Genomic DNA, 17,742 nt, shown 5'->3' on the forward strand with positions numbered 1-17,742 from the left:
AGGACAGTGCCATGCTGCACGACAGTGGCAGACTGTGATGGCTCTCCATCTCCTGCCCCCGAGCTACCCAAGCTTTGGTTGTAACTCTTGGCCATGGAAGCAATAGCAAGGACTGTTTCTCCATATAATTTCTTCTGTTTTGTCTTTGATTTGATGGGGGCGTGTTTCTTTGGTTTTAACAAAATACTACTACTATTTTTTTTATTCCTTCCAGTTTGACTGGCAAAATTGAGTTCATGCTCTCCCTGCTGAGCTGGAATAGCAGTGTGTGGGCTAGCTGTCTGGAGCTATGGATTTTTAAGGCTGTATCCAGGACTGGAAGAGAAGGAGGAAATTACGATGGAGTGCAACTGTGGAGCTCTAAATAAGCCTGTCTCCCAGCACCGCTGTGCACACACTGATGATGGGTGTGTGTGGAGTGTCTGTGTTACTCCCTGCCCTTTCCCTTTTGAGCCAGGAGAGAGCTGTTGTTGGTGCAAGCCCCTGTGTGGGTGTGACAGCCACACGTGCAGGTGTGGTGACGTGCCAGCCCAGAAAAGCAGCTGGGATGTGTGGCCCCCATCTGCTGCCACCCTACAGCCCAAAGGCTGTGAGATAGGGACTGGCACTACAGTGCCCTTGTTATACTCTTAGCACATCTTCAAATCCAAGTCTGGACATGTGTTGATCAGAGTACTTCCTTGGCTTGAGTGATAAATTAATAAAATTAAAGTCAGATGAGGAAATAGCTCAAATGTTCCCCACTGCCCCTCTACCTGGATGACCCAGAGTTGTCCTGGTCAGGGCTGTCCCTTCAGAAGGCTTACAGGCTGAGGAGCTGCTAAAATGGACTTCTTTGTGGTGAGGTGTTGATGGCCTTTCATAATTGGCACCTGAATCCCATGGCAGGGCCTGGGATGTTTGTGTATTTTCTGTAAAACATGAAGCAAGACTCCTCCATTTCTCCCTGTCTTAGGCTTGGCTGCTAATTGATTCTTGGCAATATAATTTGGTCAGGAGAAGGGAAAAAACCCAAACAAAACAGCATTCTCCTTTAACAGCAAAGCCGTGGCAAAGCAGCAATCTGAACAGGAGATTGGTTGCAGCAGATGAAGTGGCCTTTTGCTGGAGGGAACCAGTTCATTTGGTGAGATGGTTTAAAGAAGACAATGGTGTGTCCATGGCAGGGTGTAGTGGTGTTCATCCCTGGGCAGAGATCTGTAAAACTGGTCAGGAGTGCTGCTCTGCTCCTGGGGAGCACAGCCAGTGCAGGTTTGCCACTGGGATGGTTTATTACCAGGAGGTGAGGAAGGCTCCAGGGAGTAAAGTCCATCCTGAGATCAGCTATTAGGGACAGTGACAGCCAGCAAAATGTATCTGTATTTCCTTGGCTACATAACATCTTGTATATGCACTATACCCAAAATATTAATAAGGCTCAGAAGGAGGACAAAATTGCATGATTTTGCTTCCTTCTTCCCTGTGTTTCTTTTTCATTCATTACCTGTCAAATAATGTAGTTGATTTCTCAGTGTATATGCACAGCTCAGTTTAGGTTTTATATTTTCTTTCTTCTCTCCATTTCACCAATTTCCCAATGAAAATCCCAAACCATAGTTATATTTCCACTCCAGCTCTGTTTGTGGACTGTTAACATGCTTTGTTCCAGTGTTTAATAGCTGCTGGGGTTTATTGTTAAAATATAACCACCAAAACCTAACAACCTAATGACTATTCAAGAGTGCTTTAAACAAGTTATCCCAATCCATCTGACAAGGATAATGGTCTTCTATTAGAAGATACTTAGCTGGAGGTTGGATGAGCTGTAATGTTTATGGGTCTGCAGATCTGTAACCAGACAAACTCAGAATGACTCCTTGGATTTCAGTGGAGCTGTATTTGTTTATTACAGCTGAGACTTAGGCAGTGCTTTAGATGCAAATTGCAACCTCTGTGAAGTTAAGTGGGGTTTTGATTTAATTTCTAGAAGCAGTAATGTCCACAGAGAAGCGAAGAGCTGAGACCCACACGGCCTGAAGTCTGTAACTTTGGGTTGCTCCCTTTCACTTACTGTCAAGATCAGATTGCCTTGGTTGGGGCTGCTAATTAAAATGCAGCTTCTCTTAAGCATCTCCTAAAGGCAGGCAAGAGAGAGTGGAAGTGCAGCCTGTGCAGATTATGTATCTCTCTCCACATTTTGCAGAAAATGCCAGTGCTTGGGTGGTTCTCTCTGACTTGTGGTTGAGCTGTTGACCTGGAGCTTGTGCTCTCAGCTCCAAAAATGCAAAGGCTCTATGCTGAGTTCTCTGGCTCTGATGTACAGAGAGCTGGGATCTCCTTTGCCTCAACTTACCCGTGTCCATGCAGCAGTCAGGAGACACGGACCACTGCTCATCACCCCCACTGTGTGTGGCATAAGTGATTCACCATGCATTCATTTCTGGTCACATAAGGGGCATCAGTTTAAAGCAGGCTTGAGACATAGGTTAGTGTTAGCTATTTGAAGTCTGAAGTCTGAAAGCAACATCAAACAGGGAGCAGAAAATGTATCATGCACAGAAAAATCTCTGGGATTTGCTTCTCCCTTTAAAAAATAATAGTAATAAATTCCTAACTGTTTGCATATGCTGTCTCCTCTGTGGTCAGGACACCTGTCTGCTTCTTTGCTGATACTTGATACAGGCTTACAGTGCTTGCAAAAATGTTAACGTGAATTTTTTGTCATGGCAAATATGAAAAGAATATCCAGTGTCTGTGTGGGCAGGTTCTCAGCAGATTTTTCTCCGCTTCTTGCACTTCGGTGTGGATCTGAAGCAACTGATGAAATTCTGCTGCCCTTCCTTCACCACAGACCAGGAGGGCAAAGCTGCTGCCCTGGCAGTCCTGGTTCTCCTGAGCAAGACAGCTGATGGTGGGGCTAATGAGTTTTAGCCTGGCTTCATTAACAAAGCAATACATGCAACTGGCTAGAAGTGTCTCCCCTTCTCTTTAATGACTTTTGATCCTGATCTCAGGAAAATAGGGGTGAGGATGCAGGTAGGAGGGGCTGGGGGTCAACCTGGTGACACCAGGAGCATGGTGGGCTGGGAGACCAGTGGTATGTCAAGGTGGACCTTTTGCTAGTCCTCACTAGTACCTTTTAAACTTGCTCATTTCTTCTTCAGGACCGAGATTAAAGGAAATAGAAAACATCAGAGTAAGCTCAGATATCAATAAGCTGGAAGTATTAAAGACTACTGGTTGAAAAAAGCTTGTGGTAACTTGAAAAAACTGTGTTTTCTCTTTATTGGGTATCTTTGGAGGCACCCAGAAAGGAAACCAGGGCCAAAGGTGGAGGTAGGGTTTGGGCTGTCCCAGCCTGACTCTTTTTTCACAATGGCTGTGTGTTTAATGCATTCCATCTCTGCTTTGGTGCTCCTTGATGCTTGTATGGCAGAGCCAGTGCTGTGGGAGTGACTCATGGCTGGCCTTGAGCGGTGGCTGAGGCTTGGGAAGAAGAGGCCCTTTAAGCATGAGAGGCAGAAGGGCGTCTGGTCAGGCTTTCAAAGAGACTTTGTTACCTGCAGCCCTTACGTCAGTGCCTTTCACCAGCTTTGCAGTGATTTAAAACAAGTAGCTTCTCTTCCAAATAAACCTCAGCTACCCCAACACTTGCTCAGATGTAATCTGTGCTGCCAATGAGTGAAAAACCCCTATATGGGTCAAAACAGGGACAGGCTGACACATGACTTGTGTCAGAGGAGAGGAAAAAAGGCTGTGGTCTGCTCTGTACAGGAGGGCAGCTGGCCTTACATGCCCTTTTGGGGCTGTTTTCTTGGCAAGGCATTACAGCCAGCTTGATTTACTTTCTGCTTTTACGGTGAGCAAAACATTGATTCTGACCTTTCTGTTTGCACCCACAGAAGTCCCTTGGAAGTGCCTGTCTGTACGTCTGACTGGGTGCCTGACAGGGCTGCCTTGCTTCCAGGTGAGGAATGGATCAACTCCCAGAGCTTTTGCCAGCTGCTGAGTTTAGGGACAGTGGGAAGACCTCAGTGCCATGTTCGGTCCTCAACAGCTGATGGGCATTTCTCCAAAGCCTGGGGTGGTGGGATGCCAGCCTGCCCAGGAAGCTTGAGGTGGTTTTACTGTTTCTGGGTCCAAGTTTGGAATTAGCAAACATGCAGGCCCTTCTGCAGATTGGGAGTGTTGCCTGGGAACAATTGCTTGGTCCTGTGGGTTGTGTTGCTTTGACTTCTTTTTTGAGCAAAACTTTCCTGCTCGTGGACCTGAACTCATTCCCCATGCATGATGTGGCTCTCTGCAGGCTGTGGATGTTCCCAGTTGTGATGGAGGGCTGGCTGTATTGTTAGCTGAGTCTAACTATGTTTCAGTGGACAAACAGAAATTAATGTGAGGAACAAATTAATTCATTCTTCAGCACTGCCAATTCTGTCAAATTCACTGGAGATATTCAGCTGTGACTTAAGGATCACTGTGAAAGGATCACTGTGAACCACTCCAAAGTATTGTAGGAGTCCCTTGCTGGATTGTGTGTGGGACACAAACTGTCCTTTGTGCCCATCCCATGATAGAATGGTTGGATTGCAGAGCAGGACCAGTGTCGGGGCAGTGGGTCTGTCCTCAAGCCTCTCTCAGTTGTGCTGCCCCAGGAGACAGAAAGGTGCTGCAAAGTCATGGCAACAGGGGGAAGGAAGCAGCTTGTGCAGCCCTGCTGAGAAGCAGAGAATGAGAGACCAACTGCCCTGGTGGTTGTGACCAGTGGAGCTTCTTTGTTTGCCATGATGTTACCGGACTTTAGGAGCATGAGACAGGCCAAAATCAGGAACAGTGAATCTTCACTCTGTTGTGTCACTGAATTTAATTGCATTCTCATTCTTCTCTTTTGATACACAATGTACGTCCCTGCTTTCTGCCTTTACCCTCTTCTTGAGTCTAATTTTTGTGGTTTTTTGTGGTTTTTTTGTGGGTAAATTATGTCTAGGTGGAGATGAGATTTCAGTATCCTGTTTACTGCAAACAGTTGGGGCCATTAATAAATGTTGACAGACAAAGACAGACCAGGGATTAATAAGTAGAGGACAGGAGATTAATAGCAAGAGCACAGAATCTGGTTCAAGGCCTGATCTTCCCAGTTGCTGGGCTATGGAAGATTAATGGTAGCTCTTTTGCTAGTCTCACTCTTTCTGTGGTGGCTTTCCTGGCTAGGTTTAATAAACCATCCCAGTGGGTTGCTATAAATATGAAATCTAGGAAGAAGCTCATTGTTAAATTAACTTAAGATGTCCTTATGTTAACTAAATTAGACAGTATTAGTTTTGTTTTCTAGTCAGCACTTGAGCAGCAACATCAATGCATTTGTGAGTGGTGAAGTCAGATTTTCAAGTACTTACAACTCCTCTCAAGACAAAAACATATCATAAAATGTATTTTGTGAAGCAAGCTGTGTCTGACAAATTGGTTTTTTACTCTGTCTTGTGCAAGAGATTGATTTCTCTTCTCTTGACTGGGTTTTCAGCTTCATTTCTGTGAAAAATTGGGCTCTTTACCTGTTGCATCTGGTCTCTCATTAGGTTTAGTGTGAGATTAGATCATTGCAAGAAAACACCAGCTTTGCAAAGAGCATTCCTGGTTAAATTTGTGGGAGAACTGAACATGGGACTGCATCACAGCAAATTTTATTGTGATAGAAGGGTGTGTGCTGTTCAGGGTATCCTATATAGACAGTCAGCTTCAAACTCTTTCTTTTTAGGCTGGAACTGTTGATTTAAGCACTCCTGTAGTCTTTTGACCTCTGCCCTCAGGTATTTTGCACAGTCTCTGCAAAGATGATCCCCAGCCCTTGGTGCATAAGGCCATAGTGATATATAGGTATGTGTATGGCTGTGTTGGGAAGGAAGCAGCTGTGTCCCTGTAACAATGAGCGTGATGCAGCTGGGACCAACATCAGAACTGCATGCAGAAATAGCCGAATCTCTTTTCCGGGGAAGAAAGCCTATGCACTGCTTTGGTGGCCCTGTAACAAAGCTTTTCCCCTCTTGTCTGCTCTTGCATGCAGTGCCCTTGGCTTTTCAGAAGTTAATTGATTAGTCTATATTGTGAGTCTCTCTTTAATTTTATTTGTGTAAAGAAGAACACACGCTAATCTTTCTCCAGAGAAATGTTTTGCGTTGCTCCTCTTTGAACGTTGGCCCTGGGTCTGCTGTTTCTTAATGAGTCTTTAACTACACAGCTATGGTTCCCACATGCTCCAGCCTTGACACACACATATTTGTACACCCACGTGCCTGCTCCCAGCTGAAACGAGCCTGCCCGCTCCCCTCGCCTGCTTTGGGATTTGTGTGCAAGGCAGCACCTCCCTGAGGAGCCCTGCCTGTGAGAGGGGGCTTTATACCTACTCGGGAAGGTAGACTAAGCCTCACACGAGCTGTCCTGTGAGTGGGAAGGGCTGTAACCTCTTTACCACCCTGTCCTCCCACCCTCTGGCTTGTTTAAAGTGCATCTCCAGGAGCGTGGATTCCTGTGGGCTGCGCTGCCTGCGGTGAGGACCCGAGCGAGCGCCGAGCGCCCGATGCTGAGTTGCTGTCTGGAATGCCACTGGCTGCCAGATCCTTGATAGCTTGTTTTTAATGAAGATTCCTCCTGTAATTCCTAGAATATCTTGCAGTGCAAAAAAAAAAAAAAAGAGCGGTGTGTGTATTTTGCTGTGGGCTGAATTTTTTCCTGGTCTTCACAGTTCCCTCCGTGAACAGAGAGGAGGAGGAGGAGGGGGAAGCAGCTGACTGCTTTTTTTTTGTTGTTGTTTTTGTTTTTCTACTTGACTTCTGTGAAATATGCGACGATCAATCGCTCGCGACTAACAAAATGTTTTTGTTTCTCTTTGCAAAAGCATATGGGAACTGCAGGAAAAGCATATGGGCGTTTTTAGGAAAACATATTGGTGAATGGACAAATTATAGCAGTGCCAATATGTTTTGGATGTCTGGCTAGACCACTGCTACTGCCACACTTGCTGGCATGCAGACACATCCACAAGATTTCCAGCATGTGAGGGCTGTGTAGCTGCTCCTGGGGAAAGGCAGGCTGGGCTGGATCAAGCCCCTGCTGAAACCGCACTGTGATCCATCTTTGGGGTGTGTGACAGCCTCATCATGTCCTGGGGTAGGCTCTGGGCTCATGTTTATGGCAGTGTATCCATTCTGTCAGGAGGCAGAGCCCAGAGATCCACTTGCAGGTGGCTGCAAGCAGTGATAATGGTAACCATTTTTCTTTCCAAAGCCCTGGACTGCAGTCCTCATAACACCTGAGCTTCTTGCAAACAGCTAGGCAGCCTTTGGTTTTCCTCTGCTGCTCTAGCAAGATCTTTGTGGTAGCTTGGGCTGTTATTTTTGATTTCTCCATTGAGTAGTTTGCTTTTCAGGAAATGCAGAACATTGGCAGTATTGTTTCTGGTCCCAGTCCTGTTTGCCCTGGTACTGGTGATCCAGAGAAAGGCATCCATAAGCAGGGAGCTGTAAGGCGATTAAGTTGTCTAGGCTGGTGGGCTCTGGTGGCTCACAGCATCCCTGCAGTGGGAGCTGCCCTGCTGTGGACCTCTGTCCATGATGTCCTTGGTAGCTCCAAGGATGGGGCAGCCCTTCCTGGCCACCCAGCAGTGAGGGAGTGCTGCCTCTGTCTGGGATGGGCATGGCTGGGCTGCAGAAGAGGGCCAAACACATGGCTGAAGACTGGGGAGATGAGCAAGATGCACATCTGGGCAGTCATTTGGATGTTATGTGGTTCATCTTGGTTATGAACTGGCACTCAGATATTCTGGCTGGTAATTCGGCACCTTTTAGTGCTCTCCCTCTTTGCCAACTTCAGGATGTTTTGTTAGAGAGTAATTTTACATTATTTGATGTAGCCACTTTCCTTATAGCTCTTTTGTTCTGTGAAACAATTCCTTATTTTATTATGCAAACAGTACATTAAGATCCTTGTGGGCCTAAGTTCCCAACAGTGCTTGAGATGATGGCAGAGAAGTAGGTTATTTCAGAAATCATGATTCTCTCCTCTAGAAGCTTTCTTGGAGTTCTGCTTTAGCTGCTTTTGATATTCTACGTGCTTAAAAAAAAGGCTAAAAAAATTCAGTACTTCCTAAATGTTATAGAGCTCAAAAAATACACTGTATGCCTTGTCACAATATTTAATACAGAGTGCTATTTACAGTAATGAATCAAAATGTCAGTTTTTAAAATATGAACTGTCAAAGTGTTCCTACTTCGCAGAAAACTTTGATATGACAGTTTGTTAATCATATGACTATTACATCAAATGTGTCTAAGAGTACTTTTGCTCTACAAAGTCTTTTTTTATTCTTTTCCCCTCCCTTTTCCCTGTTAATTCTGGCAGGGTTGTTTGACTGAATGCACTCTAATTAGAGGTCAGAAGAATCCAGAGCTGAATGCTTTTGTTTAGGGACAGAAATGATGTGTCAGTGCCTGTGTTCTTCCTGGTCATGGTCACCTAATCTTAGGTACAGCCTGGTTTGGATCATGTCTCCCTTGTGAGCATGGTGGAGTGGTGCTGATGCCTCTGGGGTAACTGCATTTGGGCAGCTGGGCTAAAGCTGTCTCTTGAGTAATGAAAAGCTGGCTTGTACTGTAGCATTTCTAATCCCTGCAGCTTTAGCATGAGAGCACAAGTAAAATAAAGATCTCAAGGCTGCCTGTGCTTCCTCAATGAGCTGGAGGGCTGGTGGTGCAGGGCAGGGCTGGTGTTGCTTCTTGAGCGCGAGGCAGGGACCTGGGGATGCCAAAGTCCTCTCCCCAGTGCCTTTGATTATTCTGGACCCAGGTCAAGGAGTGGGTTTGGGCTCTGACTTCCCTTCCATTAATTTAGACCAGAATGCTTCGCTTTTTAAAATTCTTTTGTTTGCTTATCTGCAAAATGGGAGTAATTAATTGATATTAGTTAACTCACAAGTCTCCTTAAAGCCGATTAGTCAAACAACTGCACTTCTGGTGAAGACAAGGGAGAGCTTATGTAGATAATCATGCTTTAGAAAACAGCCTGTGGAAGGAGCAGTGGGCTCAGCATGCTGCTAATGTGAGGAGTGGAGGCCAGAGAGGAGTCCCAGGTGTAGCAGAGTCATGTACCTCTGCCCAGAATGTCTTTGTGCCACATTGCCTAAGGCTTCACATGGATTCTTACTGCTTGTTAAAACTCTCGGTTACCATTGCGTAGGTCTTACAAGTGCAATATTTCTGAGTTGGAGTTGGCCCAGCACAGCTATGGGAATAGGAGGAGTCTAAAAAGGCAAAAGCTGTGTGTCAGCAGTCCAGAAAAGAGGAGTGTGGGCAGTGCAAGACAGTAAATCTTAGAATCAAAAAATCATGGAAAGGTTTGGGTTGGAAGGGAGCTTTGAAGAAGATCCTTTAGTTTGAATTCCCCTGTGATGGGCAAGGACACCTTCCACTAGATCAGGTTGTTCCAAGCCCTGTCCAATCTGGTTTTGAACATTTCCAGGAATGGTGCATCCATAGTTTCTCTGGGGAATTCCTTCTGGTGTCTTACTGTAAAAAAATTATTTCTTGGGCCAAATCAGATGGTCTTGATTGTGGGTGTTTCTGGGGGCCTGATTAACTTGGAATTTCAGCTGGGCATGACTGTTAAATAACAACCTCAACACTTGCACTAATGTTACTGAAGAGATGCTAAGGAGCTGTTTTCAGGGGTGTGATCACATATTTAAGTGCATTTTTGAGCAGCACATCAGTGAGCTCTGGTGTGTGGAAGGCCCAGGTAAAGGCACTGCTCACATATGAAGTCTGATGTGCTGAGGCCCACTGGGTCTCACCACTGGAAGGAGATTGGGAAGGTGAGGGCAGGGCTGTAGCATTTGTCACATTCATATCCTGCTGATAGAGGAGGTGAGGAAGAAATAGAGGGGAAGAAAGTGGGGGAAGGAGGTGCTGCTGAGTGAGGTGATGACAGCAGGAGAGGCTTTGCTGGTGGTGGTGCCTGGTGTGGACCACCAGGAAGTCTGAGAGAAGCTGTTGGGTGAACCAGTCCCAAAAGGGCTCTTACACAAACACAGGGGCACAGAGGGGCTGCCAGCAGCAAGGGCCACTGGTGTGTGAAGGCATCCCTTTTCAAACCATGTCTTTGTCACCTCCGTTGGGCCAGTGCTGCTGCGTTTCCTCATCCCACAGAGGAACGTTGATTATTACTCAATTTTCATTTCAGACAAACTACATTTTTAGCGAGACGATTTTTCTTTTATTATCGTTAGTGGAATGGGTGGAAAAGGAGCTCTAACAGATGTATGATTAGCAGGGCATGAAATTAAAAATGTTTGTGTACAAGGAAAAGGTTGTTTACTACCAAATTCCTCATTTGAAAATGAAGTGATACTAAGACTGGCAGTGTGATTCTGCAGCAGCCCCCCTGTCCTTTTCTGTCCCTCCCTCAGCAGCACTGGCTGAAAAGTAGCAATATTTTTAATGTTACTTTTATTAAAAAAATAATAGCACAATTGAAAAGTCAGTACCTGCCTTTGGAGGCAGATTATTTAAAGAGGTTTTTCTCATGCTCTGGCACTGATGGAGTCAATTCAAGAAAATATTTTGACTGATGTTTAAGCCCCACTGATTAGACCGAATTGAATATTTTATATCAAAATTCATTTGGGTGGAAAATAAGGTTCTGACTGAATAATTTTCAGTGTGGGCATGTACCTGGGTGAATAGTACGTATTGCCAAAATGTTGAAAAATTCATATTTGGAGTTGCTGCTGCTGCAGCATATGCAGAGGGGTGCAGATTAGTATGTAGTGCTCAGTTCTTCCCCTATTTTGTGGGTCAGACTTGCAGTGGTTTTGCACAGGAATGGTTTCAGACTCTGGTAGAAAGCCATCAGCTCTTAGATTTTTGTCTTAGAAGTGTGGGCGTTTATACCTGTAGAAAATATCTGTCCTTCCCCCCTGCCCCCCATGATAATGAAATTTTAAAATTTTTAGTTTGAGAAAATGATCTTTTTTCTTAGGAGCTTTGCCTGTGATGTGCAATTCTCAAGTACAACTGATCTTCCTTGATTTTTTAAAATTATCATAGAATATGCTGAGTTGGAAGGGTGGATCAGGATCATCAGGTCCAAGTCCTAACCCTGCACAGGACACCCCAAGAATCACACCATGTGCCTGAGAGTGAATTTAAAAGAACGAGGTTAAGAAGTGTGCATCAGAAAGATTTCATTTGTGTTATTCTGCTGAGATAAGCCCGATCCTACCCAGAACTGAACATTTCCCAGGTACTTTGAATTCTCATCTGTCTCATTCTTTGTCCCCTGAAGCCTTTGTGGCCAAGGTCAGGGCTGACACTGGTTGAAGCCTGTTGGGCTGCTCATGTGTGAGGTTTCACCTGGGTGAGTGTTTGCAGGACCCAGACCTGCGGCATCATCGTGATGGATTCTGCCCGCTGAGCCTGGATGGCATTGAGCAGAAAATAGGAAGAGGACTAAGAGATTGTTCCTGCACTCTGGGAACAATTGAGACAGAAAATTGCTTCCAGGATTTCTTCACTTTTCCACAGAGAATAATCAGCCTGTGTAATTCTCTGCCACAGGAAATACTGCCCGAATCTGTTACTTAAAGACAGCAAGCAAAGTTCAGATAGCAGCCTGAATACCAAAGGTGCTGCAGAGCAGGGACTGTCCCTTACTCAGGGTCTTTTTTTGGTGTAGTGGCATTTTTTTGCTGTTTATGTAATGGGATATCACAATGGTGCAACCAGTAGGACTGATAACTGAATAATGGCTTAGATAGCCAGCATGTTCTGGGTGCACATTTAGGCTTTGGTGCCCTAAACAAGAGGACAAATTTGTATGCTGAGCTTGTAAATGGAGTTTTGCTTAGCCTGGCGCTTGGATTCTACACCTGAGATTGTGGGGGACCTTAGAGCAATTCCAGTGAGCTGATGGGTGTCTGGTAATTTCAGTCCTTCTCTTGGCTTGTTTTAATCTTTGCTTCATAGATGTCAGCAAATCACTACTTCTGCGCCTTTATTTGTTAATCTGGAGGACAGGGAGGACTTGGGCTACTTGATGGGGTTTCTCTTATGTTTCTAATAAGGTCTTTCAACCATGTGATTTAGTCCAACTTTTAGGGGAAATTATTTACATTTTTTGAGTGAGAGTAGTTGTGGCCAAATCACTGCGTAAGCATTATACCTGCTGGGCTCCAAAATTTGATTCCTAAATTTCCATTAGTGGGTCATACTGGGCCAAAGGATATTGAACTGCTAGAATCGAAAGGAATAAAACATAATGGAGTTGGTGTTTGGTTATGGGCTCTGGATGTCGTTGTTCCTGACTGTTCATCTGGCTAATGTTTGCTTTTGTGTAGTGTTTGTCTGTGTCTGTGCTTCTGTGCACATGGGGAAAAGGAGGACAAATATCACTGGGGTGGATTAACATTAAAAAATAGTTAACTGATCAAAGCCATAAAGCTTGTCCAAGTGAATTCTTCAGAGAAATAGTTTTGAATTTCCCATGCAGCCGCAGGCCATGGAAGCGAAGCACTATCATTCAGAGATGCAAAAAATCCCCTTCTGTTGGAGTGTTGGACCTATTTGTTCCCTTTTAGGAGGGAATTCAAAATGTTTTCTTAATTTTCTTCTGAACAGCTCACTGCTATCCATCATGAGCCTTTGCCAGCTCTGCTCCCCCTCAGTTTTAACCCTCCACTGAGATCTCTATATCCATACTTAAAATTTTGGATGCCTTTTGGCTCTGTGCACTTTGCTTTTATGGACCACACCTTGTCTCTAAGCTCAAAATGTTGTGAAGGAGGAGCTGAAAGTTGTCCTCAGTGCCTTGGTGGAGGTGACAGGGAAGGTGGGATGCAGATGGAGAGTGATGCCTGGAAAGCTCTTCCACACTTCCTGAAGGGATGCCTGGGAGCCCTGTTCCTGATGCCATGTTCTGTCTTGTTACTGGTGCTGCCCCAGCAGGAGCACCACCCCCACCAGGTCTGCAGAGCAGGTGGGACAAAGCAGGAGGGAATTTCGTTTGTCTCACATGGAGGAAAGTTGTTTGAATGCTCAAAGTTATTGAAGTCTCATACTGAAGGTTAAGCAACCAGCCTCTGGGAATTGGGCACATAAATTTGCTTTATGCTTATGAAGGTCTCTTTCACAGTGTTTTGCTTTTTTGCTTCTGCTTAAGATGTAGAAAAGAATGAAGTGCTGGTGTATGGTCCATACACAGGGTATTTGGATGGCACGGTCATTAATAGGAATGAAAATTATACTGTGGTGTTTCAGAGCTTGCCAAGAAAAAAAGAAAGGAAAAACTCTCAGAAGACACAAAGTGCTTTGTAGCTGGAAGTGCCTGCTGCCCTGCAAGGTCTCAGCTGTCCTTTTCAGTCCCAGTCTTCTATTATTGAAAATATTTTTCTGCCTAATACCTACTAGCTTTTTAATACTGCTTAATTGTATGCATGCCCCCCCAAAAGAAAGCCACACATTTTTCTGCTTTTGGAAATGTTCAGCTTTAGGGCCCCCAGGGAGTGTGTTAATGTCTGTGTCCCGGCTGCCTTTCAGGCAGAGAATTCCACTTTTACTTTCCTTCTGAAATTGGGAGTTTCATTCTCAGGAAAACCAAATTTTAATATAACTACATTTAAAGTAAGTGTGTGTGTGTGTATATATATATATTTATATATATATGTATATATATATATATAAAAAAAATGTTACCTTTAATCCTGAATCCTAAGTATATTCTGGTAGAAACTGAGGTCATCTTTGTAACAGGTGGGCAGTGCATGGAGAGCAAAGATGTGTCTGAGGGACAAGACTGCAGCTTTGGAGAGGGATTAGATGTTTGCACACGTGTGGGCATGGCATTCATGTGTGCCGTGTACTCATGTCCTTGGTTTCTGTGGCAGAGCAGAGATGATTTATCCACATAGCAGGGCCATTTGCTAGGGTGAAGTCATCAGTGTTGTGTTCCTGAAGCAATAGAGAGGTGCATCCATATACAGGATAGTGCAAAGTAAAAGGGAAGCTCATCCTTCTCCAAGATTGTGATTTGGCCTCTGGTATAGGCCACATCCTATGCTCAGATGGGAGCAGTGCTCAGCTCTTGATAACATGCGGAGGAATTGAATCTGAAGCCCAGGGCCCTTCTGCACAGGGAAACCATTGCAAAACAAAGCCAGGGTGTGAATTTAAAGTGCAATAGCTGTTCCAAGCGTGCTTCTCATGTGGGCAGTCTTATTCTGCTCTGAGAGGGCCTTTGTGCAGCTCTGCTTCATCTAGTGCCAAAGGCTCTCTGAGTGCAGAGAGAAGAATGCCCACACAGGGAGTGGATAGCTTTTCCCGGCTATTTCACCAAGCTGAAGAGTCCCAGGAGATGCCATGTTTTCATGTCCCCATGAATGTTGCAGGAGCCTACCCTTCATTCAGCTCCCTCTCCACTCAAGCTTTCACAGGAGAGCTTTGTGGTGGGTGTCTTCTGGACCCTGCCAGGTGCAGCATGCCATCACTCATTTGCTTGAATTTTTGGGGCCGATCCCTGAGGATCTTGGTCTTGTCTGGGTGTTCCTGGTGTTGCAGTTTGGCATTCTCCATCAGGGCCGTCACCTCTTGTGGTGTGTCCAGGCTGCTGAAAAGAACTCCTGTGAGAACGTGCCTATGTTCACGTGTTGTTCCTTTTCCTTTGAAATTGCCAAGCAAACCTGTGCACTGGGTATGATCGTTGTCTGAACACTGTTGAACAGGGAAAAAAAAAAGCCCATCTGTTCTACAAAGAGGCAGTGTAAAGAGCAAGCTCTGTGACTAAATAAATTCACATCTGTTTAGCAGAACCATCAAATGGCGAGCAGAGGGGGCCTAATGTGAATCACATGTTGAAACCACAAGTATGAGTGAGATGAGCTGCAAAAGAGAGAGCCTGGAAGTGTTGATCCATGTGAGCAATTGTTGGTTTCTCTCCTTATTCTTTGCCTCTACCAGTTTCCTGAGCTAATGATGCAGAATAAAAAAGTCAGGGATGTGCACATGTCTATGCATACTTATGTGTGTAAGTTTGTATTCATTGCATGATTAATTAACCTTCCTACATTATTTTGAGCCATTTGATCATAACTTCAATTGGAAAGGCTCTGGGTGATGGGGGAGCTGCAGAGGAGGGACAGTGGGGCTGCCATGAAGAGAGCAGGTGAAGCTGTTCCCTAGTGGAGGTGCTTCACAAAAAAATCGGGGTATCTTGTTGTAAAAAGGAGATTGACTTGGAAGCGATTCCTTGTGATGATGTCTCCATCAGTGTCATTTCAAGGAATCTGATGGAGCAATCTAAAAGCTTCAAAGGGTAGGTTATGCCTTCATATGCTCAAGCTAATTTCAAAATAGGTATCTGTGTACCAGTCCTAACAGACTGCATCTTTCCATGGATCAATGGACTTTGTTGCTTACATTTTCCCCTTAGTGTTTTAATCCCTGCAGAAACAAAGGGCAGCTCAAGTTTCTGTATTGGTTGCATTTGCAGTTTATTTTTCTTTTGTGCCAAGAACATATCAATACAATTTCAAAACACTATATTTTGTGACTTGAGGCAGCAGTTTCTAACTTAAAACCAAGAAGGCTTTGGGGAGGTACACACAGCTCAGGTGCTTTAGTGAAGGTTATTTGACTGGTCTCCATAGCCCCTTAGTGTCCATGCGGAGGAGCAAGCATCTTCTCTCCCACAGGATCTCATGAAAAGAAACACACAGTGATTTTAGTCTCAAATGTGGTTTCTTGATGCTGCCTTGCCTTTTGTCCTAGATATTTTGCAGCAAATGAGGCCAAACTTGTGGAAACGAAGAGTGGTGGAAGATAGGCTGTTAGATCTGATTTGCACACATCCTGCTCTCCTGCAGCTCAGGCTGCTCTCTGTAGCTGACAGGGAGCTGTGTACAGCTCACCTGGGATGTGAGCTCTGCAGGAGCTGCTGGGGGTAATGAAGCACTTAAGGGCTCATGTGTTGAAGGTCCCCAAGGAATGATTAAGGTGTTGGCAGCTGTGTTACTTGGAAAGAGAAATATGTGCATTACACAGCAGAGGCATGCCGAAATGCCTTTCAGATGCTTGGTTGTGTGTGGGAACATGCTTTGCCTCAGACCTGAGAGATAGTGGTAGCAACTACTGAAGGGCATTTGATAAATGGAGCTGTGTGTGCACTTACCAGCTGCAGGACCCAGCTGCCTGCCCTAGCACAGCTCAAAAACGAGTGGTTGCCAGCAGTGGCTAAAATGCAGCGGCATATAAAAATCATTGGATATATTAAAAGTTTTGTTCTTCCCTCTAAAAGTACCCTCTGCTCATGATTAATTTCTTCTCTTCCATCACCCTCTGCCAGTCTTTTGGGAGAAAGTGCAGTGAAGGTAAAAGAGAATCAGAATATTTTCCTGGAGACTGTCAGATTTGAGCTGTTCTGCATCTAGGGAACTGATGTGGCCAGTCTAGTATGAAAACTCTTTAGTCACAACAGAACTTCCTACTGATTTTTGGAAAGGGGAACAAATGATTAATTTGGATGGTCAAAAACAGAAGGCAGCAAAGTGATAGTGGTGGAGCAACTGGGGTGGGCTTTTTAGCAGGATGAGCTTGTTTAGCAAGCTCACAAGGCTGGTGTGGATGCCTGGCTGGGTTGACTTCGTTGCTGGTACTGTGGTTTGCACCAGCTGGGGAATTATCTCCCAGAGCTTTGCATATCACTGTTCTTGAATGAATGGACACTGAGTTAAAAGGGAAGAGCAATAGTTTCTTGGGCTGGTGCTTGGTGCTTTTATGAGTTTCAAAGTAGAATTGAAAATCAAATTTCAAGCACTTGTCTTCTGTCATGAGTTTCTGTTCAGAGCAGAACCAATGCTCTATGGATACTAAACCAGAGCTTTATCTTCATGCACTCCACAGTGTCACGATCAGCTTTGCCTTTGCTTTTAATATTCCCCTTCACCCATTTTCTTGTGCTTTAAGAACACCCCTTTCCCCCTCTTTGAACAGGTGTCTTCTTAATGAGCTGTATGTCATTATGTGTCATATGTTTATTGCAATAGCATAGGCGTAGCTAACACCACCTTGTGACCTACCCTTCTACAATGTAGCCATGGCATGGTGAGCTCCTCCAGCTTAGGAACCATCTAAAAATATGCCTTTTATTCTTTTTTATTTCCTGACAAAGGGATGTGGAGCAGGCAGTGAACACCCAGTCAAATATGAGTCCAATGTGTGCTGTGATTGTCAGTAAAGTAAACTACATATAGGGCTGCTTCAGGAGGAGCCTGGACTGTAGACTGAGATGAGTTTCCTTTCCTCACTACTGCTGAGGCTGTTACCCAGTCTTGAGTCCACCAGTTGAAATAGGATGGTGAAGAGGTGGAAAGAGTCCAGAGGAAGGTCAGTCAGGGGCTGACAGCACATGGCCTACAAGATTAGGTTGGGACAGCTTTGGCTTCTGTTTCTGGTGGAAAGGAGGCAAAGGGGTGATCTGATGGCAGCCTGTGACTACTGCCAGGGGCCTTCTGGACATGTCAGAGCCAAATGCTTCTGTCCAGATGGCCACATAAAGTGCTGTGAACGTGCATAATGGATTGGGAGATTCAGCTGGAGAGCTGGAAAAGCATTTTCTTTGGGAAAATAGTGTAACACTAGTACAAGTCACGAGGTAGCAAGGGATTCTTCATTTTGGAGGTTTTCCAGGACAAAGCCACAGCAAGCCTTACCTAGAGTTGGTGATAAT

General features: G+C 44.9%; 1 protein-coding gene across 11 annotated transcripts in view; it reads left to right on the plus strand.

Annotated features, from left to right (window-relative positions):
• The window catches only part of LPP (LIM domain containing preferred translocation partner in lipoma), a 318,899-nt gene that overhangs the window by 89,472 nt on the left and 211,685 nt on the right, over nt 1–17,742 (plus strand). For 9 of the 11 annotated variants that reach the window (XM_030954778.1, XM_030954777.1, XM_030954780.1 and 6 more), the window contains one exon: nt 3,882–3,946. The exons of the other annotated variants lie outside the window; for them this stretch is intronic. The gene's annotated coding sequence lies outside the window, so the exon portion shown is untranslated. The remainder of the gene's footprint in view (nt 1–3,881; nt 3,947–17,742) is intronic. 11 annotated transcript variants of the gene reach the window in all.

This window comes from Camarhynchus parvulus, chromosome 9, assembly GCF_901933205.1.
Source record: "Camarhynchus parvulus chromosome 9, STF_HiC, whole genome shotgun sequence".
Classification (NCBI taxonomy): domain Eukaryota; kingdom Metazoa; phylum Chordata; class Aves; order Passeriformes; family Thraupidae; genus Camarhynchus; species Camarhynchus parvulus.